This window comes from Arachis ipaensis, chromosome B1, assembly GCF_059453495.1.
Source record: "Arachis ipaensis isolate K30076 ecotype BB chromosome B1, ASM5945349v1, whole genome shotgun sequence".
NCBI classification, from domain to species: Eukaryota; Viridiplantae; Streptophyta; class Magnoliopsida; order Fabales; family Fabaceae; genus Arachis; species Arachis ipaensis.
In genome coordinates this window covers 15,585,990-15,593,035 of record NC_142436.1, presented here as the reverse complement: position 1 = coordinate 15,593,035, position 7,046 = coordinate 15,585,990, and the positions used below count along the sequence as shown (strand labels likewise).

At 37.3% G+C, this 7,046-nt stretch overlaps 1 non-coding gene across 1 annotated transcript; it reads left to right on the top strand.

Moving 5' to 3' along the window:
* Positions 1-2,860: 2,860 nt before the first annotated feature.
* LOC148575806 (small nucleolar RNA R71) lies at positions 2,861-2,968 on the top strand. The gene has a single exon (XR_015903106.1). It is a non-coding gene; the product is annotated as a small nucleolar RNA R71 (small nucleolar RNA).
* The last annotated feature ends 4,078 nt before the right edge of the window (positions 2,969-7,046 follow it).

Genomic DNA, 7,046 nt, shown 5'->3' with positions numbered 1-7,046 from the left:
CCATGCATTTGCATAGAACTCTTGGACCATTAAGATTCCGACTTGTTGAATAGGATTAGAGAGAACTTCCCATCCTCTTCTTCTAATCTCATGTCGGATCTCCGGATACTCACTCCTTTTGAGCTTGAAAGGGACCTCAGGGATCACCTTCTTCTTGGCCACAACTTCATAGAAGTGGTCTTGATGGACCTTTGAGATGAATCTCTCCATCTCCCATGACTCGGATGTGGAAGCTTTTGCCTTTCCTTTCCTCTTTCTAGAGGTTTCTCCGGCCTTAGGTGCCATAAATGGTTATGGAAAAATAAAAAGAAATACTTTTACCACACCAAACTTAAAGTGTTTGCTCGTCCTCGAGCAAAGAAGAAAGAATGAAGGAGAAGAAGAAGAAGAAAATGGAGGAGATGGAGGGTGAGGGTGAGTTCGGCCAAGGGGGTATAAGGTGTTTGTGATGTGTGAAATTGAAGGAGTGATGAGGGGTATATATAGGAGTGGGGGGAGGCTTGGTTCGTGTATTTGGGGTTGGGTTTGGGAGGGAAAAAGAGTTTTGAATTTGAAGGTAGGTGGTGTTTTGGGGAAAAGGGTAAGATTTGATAGGTGAAGGGTATTTGGGGAAGAGTGTTATGGAAAGGTGTGAAGAGGAGAGAAGAAGAGGTGGGGTAGGTGGGGATCCTGTGGGGTTCACAGATCCTGAAGGGTCAAGGACTTTAACATTCCTGCTCCATTTAGGCATGCAAGACGCCCTTAGAGTGCAATTCTGGCGTTAAACGCCAGATTGCTGCTTGTTTCTGGCGTTTAACGCCAACTTGGTGCCCTGTTCTGGCGTTAAACGCCAGTCTGGTGCCTATTTCTGGCGTTAAACGCTAGTTTGGTGCCCATTTCTGGCGTTAAATGCCTAGAATGGTGTCAGACTGGGCGTTTAACGCCCATTCTGCTACTCTTACTGGCGTTTAAACGCCAATAAGCTCTTCCTCCAGGGTGAGCTATTTTTAATGCTATTTTTCATTCTGTTTTTGATTCTTCAGTTGTTTTTGTGACTTCACATGATCATCAACCTAAAAAACATAAAATAACAATAGAAAATAAATAGATATAATTAAATAACATTGGGTTGCCTCCCAATAAGCGCTTCTTTAATGTCAATAGCTTGACAGTGAGCTCTCATGGAGCCTCACAGATAATCAGAGCAGGGTTGGGGCCTCTCAACACCAAACTTAGAGTTTAGTTGTGGCCTCTCAACACCAAACTTAGAGTTTGGTTGTGGCCTCCCAACACCAAACTTAGAGTTTGAATGTGGGGGTTTTGTTTGACTCTGTATTGAGAGAAGCTTTTTATGCTTCCTCTCCATGGTTACAGAAGGAGAACCTTGAGTCTTGAATACAAGGTAGTCCTCATTCAACTTAAGGACCAACTCTCCTCTGTCAACATCAATCACAGTTTTTGCTGTGGCTAGGAAGGGTCTGCCAAGGATGATAGATGCATCCTCATCCTTCCCAGTGTCTAGGAGTATGAAATTAGCAGGGGTGTAAAGGCCTTCAACCTTCACTAGCACGTCCTCTACTAGTCCATAAGCCTGTTTCATTGATTTGTCTGCCATCTCTAGTGAGATTTTTGTAGCTTGTACCTCAAAGATTCCCAGTTTCTCCATTATAGAGAGTGGCATAAGGTTTATCCCTGACCCCAGGTCACATAGAGCCTTCTCAAAGGTCATGGTGCCTATGGTATAAGGTATGAAGAATTTTCTGGGATTCGATTTCTTCTGAGGTAATGTCTGCCTCATTAATGCATTCAGCTCATTGGTGAACAAGGGGGGGTTCATCCTCCCAAGTCTCATTATCAAATAACTTGGCATTCAGCTTCATGATTGCTCCTAGATACTTAGCAACTTGCTCTTCAGTGATGTCTTCATCCTCTTCAGAGGAAGAATATTCATCAGAGCTCATGAATGGCAAAAGGAAGTTTAATGGAACCTCTATGGTCTCTTTATGAGCCTCATATTCCTTTGGTTCCTCAAAGGGAAACTCCTTTCTGTCCAGAGGATGTCCCATGAGGCTTTCTCACTAGGACTCATGTCCTCCTCACTTTCTCCAGGTTCGGCCATGTTGATCATGGTTATGGCCTTGCACTCTCTCTTGGAATTTTTTTTCTGTATTACTTGGGAGAGTACTGGGAGGAGTTTCAGTAATCTTCTTACTCAGCTGACCCACCTGTGCCTCCAAATTTCTAATGGAGGACCTTGTTTCATTCATGAAACTTAGTGTGGTCTTGGATAGATCAGAGACTATGGTTGCCAGGCCAGAATGGCTCTGTTCAGAATTCTCTGTCTGTTGCTGAGAAGATGATGGAAAAGGCTTGCTATTGCTAAACCTATTTCTTCCACCATTATTATGGAAGCCTTGTTGAGGCTTCTGTTGGTCCTTCCATGAGAAATTGGATGATTTCTCCATGAAGGATTATAGGTGTTTCCATAGGGTTCTCCCATGTAATTCACCTCTGCCATTGTAGGATTCTCAGGATCATAAGCTTCTTCTTCAGAAGATGCTTCTTTAGTAATGTTGGATGCAGCTTGCAATCTATTCAGACTCTGAGAAATCATATTGACTTGCTGAGTCAATATTTTGTTCTGAGCCAATATGGCATTCAGAGTATCAATTTTAAGAACTCCCTTCTTCTGAGGCGTCCCATTGTTCACAAGACTCCTTTCAGAGGTGTACATGAACTAGTTATTTGTAACCATTTCAATGAGTTCTTGAGCTTCTGCAGGGGTTTTCAGATAAAGAGATCCTCCTGCAGAATGGTCCAATGACATTTTTGACAACTCAGATAGACCATCATAGAATATACATATGATGCTCCATTCTGGAAGCATGTCAGAAGGACACCTTTTGATCAATTGCTTATATCTTTCCCAAGCTTCATAGAGGGACTCACCTTCCTTCTGTCTGAAGGTTTGGATTTCCACTCTAAGCTTGCTCATCTTTTAAGGTGGAAAGAATTTGGCCAGAAAAGCACTGACTAGCTTTTTCCAAGAGTTCAGGCTTTCCTTAGGTTGTGAATCCAACCATGTTCTAGCTTTGTCTCTTACAGCAAAAGGGAAAAGCATAAGCCTGTAGACCTCGGGGTCAACTCCATTGGTTTTGACAGTGTCACAGATTTGCAAGAATTCAGCTAAGAACTGATGAGGATCTTCCAATGGAAGTCCATGAAACTTGCAATTCTGTTGCATTAGAGAAACTAATTGAGGCTTAAGCTCAAAGTTGTTTGCTCCAATGGCAGGAATTGAGATGCTTCTTCCATAGAAGTTAGAAGAGGGTGCAATAAAGTCACCAAGCATCTTCCTTGCATCTCCACCATTGTTATTGGGTTCGGCCATGTTTCCTTCTTTTTTGAAAATTTCTGTCAGGTCCTCTCCAGAGGGTTGTGCTTTAGCTTCTCTTAGTTTCCTCTTAAGAGTCCTTTCAGGTTCAGGATCAACTTCAATAAGAATGTCTTTATCCCTATTCCTGCTCATATGAAAAAGAAGAGAATAGAAAAGAAGAGGAATCCTCTATGTCACAGTATAGAGATTCCTTTATGTGAGTAGAAGAAGAGAAGAATAGAAGAAGGAGAAGAGAAAAATTCGAACACAGAGAAGAAGAGGGGGTTCAAATTTTGAGTAGAAGAGGAGTGTTAGTAGATAAATAAATAAATAGAGAGAGATGAGAGGGGGGTTTTCGAAAATAATTAAAAAGAGAAGAAAAATATTTTTGTTTTTATTTAAAAAAATTAATTATAATTCGAAAATTAAAAAGAGAAAAAAAATAAAATTTGAAAACTAATTAAATTATTTAATTTAAAAAGATTTTTGAGAAAGTGGTTAGTGATTTTCGAAAATCAGAGAGAGGAAAGTAGTTAGATAGTTTTTTAAAAAAAAGATAAGAATTTTTTTTAAAATTAAACAAAAATTCAAGTAGTTAATTGAAAAATATTTGAAAATCAATTTTGAAAAGATAAGAAGTTAGAAAAGATTTTGAAAATTAATTTTTGAAAAAGATATGATTTGAAATTTAATTTGAAAAATATTTGAAAAGAAAATTTAAAAAGATTTAATTTTGAAATTAAAGTTAATTACTTGACTAACAAGAAACTAAAAGATATGATTTTAAAATTTAAAGATTGATCCTTTCTTAATAGGCAAGTAACAACTTGAAATTTTTTGAATCAAAATATTAAATGTCAACGAATTCGAAAATATGAAATAAAAATAAGAAAAAGATTTTGAAAATCAATTTTTAAAATTTTCGAAAAAAATTGAAAGAAAAATAAAAAATATTTTATTTTTGGAAAGGTTTTGAAAAGATAGGATTTTTAAATTGAAAATTTGACTTGACTCATACGAAACAACTAGATTTTTAAAACTTTTGACTAAATCAATCCAAATTTTCGAAATTTATGAGAAGAATAAGGGAAATATAATTTTTTTTTTATTTTTGAATTTTTAATGAGGAGAGAGAAAAACATCAAAATGACTCAAAACATGAAAATTCAAGATCAAAACACATGATGCATGCAAGAACACTTTTAATGTCAAGATGAATACCAAGAACACTTTGAATGTCAAGATGAACACCAAGAACTTATTTTTGAAAATTTTTAAGAAAAGAAAAACATGCAAGACACCAAACTTAGAAATTTTCAAACTTTAGACACTAACAAATTGAAAATGCATATGAAAAACAAGAAAAGACACAAAACATGAAAATGCAAAGATCAAACAAAGAAGATCATCAAGAACAACTTGAAGATCATGAAGAACACCATGCATGAGTTTTCGAAAACTTTTAAGGAAAGTTAAAAAGATGCAATTGACTCCAAACTTAAAATTTGACACAAGACTCAAACAAGAAATACAAAATTCTTTTTGGTTTTATGATTTTATTATTTTTTTTGTAATTTTTCAAAAATTAATTGGAAAAGAAAATAAATAAATTTAAAATTTTTAATAGGAATTCCAGGAATCATGCAATGTTAGTCTAAAAACTCTGGTCCAGGAATTTAGACATGGCTTACTAGCCAGCCAAGCTTTCAGTGAAAGCTTCGGTCCAAAACACTAGACATGGCCAATGGCCAGCCAAGCTTTAGCAGATCATTACATTCAACAGCAAGATTGATAGAAATCAACAAGCTCTTGTGATTATAAGTTGAAACCTCGGTCCAAAAGATTAGACATGGCTTCACAGCCAGCCAGACTTCAACAAATCATCATGAAACTCTAGAATTCATTCTTAAGATTTCTGAAGACATAGAATAATTTATTTATTATATATATATATATATATATATATATTGAAAATTTTTTGAAAATAAAAAGCTTTAAAAATAAAGTAAAATTACCTAATCTGAGCAACAAGATGAACCGTCAGTTGTCCAAACTCGAACAATCTCCGGCAATGGCGCCAAAAACTTGGTGTACGAAATTGTGATCTCAACGGCGCCAAAAACTTGGCACGCACGTTCATAATCTCAATTCTTTTTCATAACTCCTCACAACTAACCAGCAAGTGCACTGGGTCGTCCAAGTAATAAACCTTACGTGAGTAAAGGTCGATCCCACAGAGATTGTCGGCTTGAAACAAGCTATGGTCATCTTGTAAATCTCAGTCAGGCAGATTCAAATGGTTATGAGGTTTTGATAATTAAAATATAAATAAAATATAAGATAAGATAGAAATACTTATGTAATTCATTGGTGAGAATTTCAGATAAGCGTATGGAGTTGCTTTGCTCCTTCTGAATCTCTGCTTTCCTACTGCCTTCATTCAATCATTCATACTCCTTTCTATGAAAAGTTGTATGTTGGGGGATCACCGTTGTCAATGGCTACCGTCCGTCCTCTCAATGAAAATGGTCCAAATGCGCTGTCACCGCACGGCTAATCATCTGTCGATTCTCACTCATGTTGGAATAGGATCCATTGATCCTTTTGCGTCTGTCACTACGCCCAACACTCGCGAGTTTGAAGCTCGTCACAGTCATCCCATCCCAGATCCAACTCGGAATACCACAGACAAGGTTTAGACTTTCCGGATCTCAAGAATGCTGCCAATTGATTCTAGCTTATACCACGAAGACTCCGATCTTTCGGAATGGAGGCTAAGAGATATGCATTCAAGCTCGTTTTCATGTAGAACAGAAGTGGTTGTCAGGCACGCGTTCATAGGTGAGAATGGTGATGAGTGTCACATAATCATCACATTCATCATGTTCTTGGGTGCGAATGAATATCTTAGAATAAGAATAAGCTTGAATTGAGTAGAAAAATAATAGTACTTTGTATTAATTCATGAGGAACAACAGAGCTCCACACCTTAATCTATGGGGTGTAGAAACTCCACTGTTGAAAATACATAAGCGATAATGGTCCAGGCATGGCCGAATGGCCAGCCCCCAAAACGTGATCAAAGATGATCTATGATAGCATAAAACTAATCAAGGATATAAAATAAATCACTAAAAGTAGTTTTTATACTAAACTAGTAGCTAGGGTTACAGAAAATAAGTAACAACGTACAGATAGTGCAGAAATCCACTTCCGGGGCCCACTTGGTGTGTGCTTGGGCTGAGCATTGAAGCTTTCACATGTAGAGACTCTTCTTGGAGTTAAACGCCAGCTTTGGTGCCAGTTTGGGCGTTTAACTCCAGCTTTTATGCCAGTTCTGGTGTTTAACGCCAGAATAGGGTAGAAAGTGGGCGTTCAAATGCCAGTTTGTGTTATCAAAACTCGGACAAAGTATGGACTATTATATATTGCTGGAAAGCCCAGGATGTCGACTTTCAAACGTAATTGAGAGCGCACCAATTGGATTTTTGTAGCTACATCAAATCCATTTCGAGTGCAGGGAGGTCAGAATCCAACAGCATCTGCAATCCTTTTTCAGCCTCTGAATCAGATTTTTGCTCAGGTCCCTCAATTTCAGCCAGAAAATACCTAAAATCATAGAAAAATACACAAACTCATAGTAAAGTCTAGAAATGTTATTTTTATTTAAAAACTAATAATTATATACTAA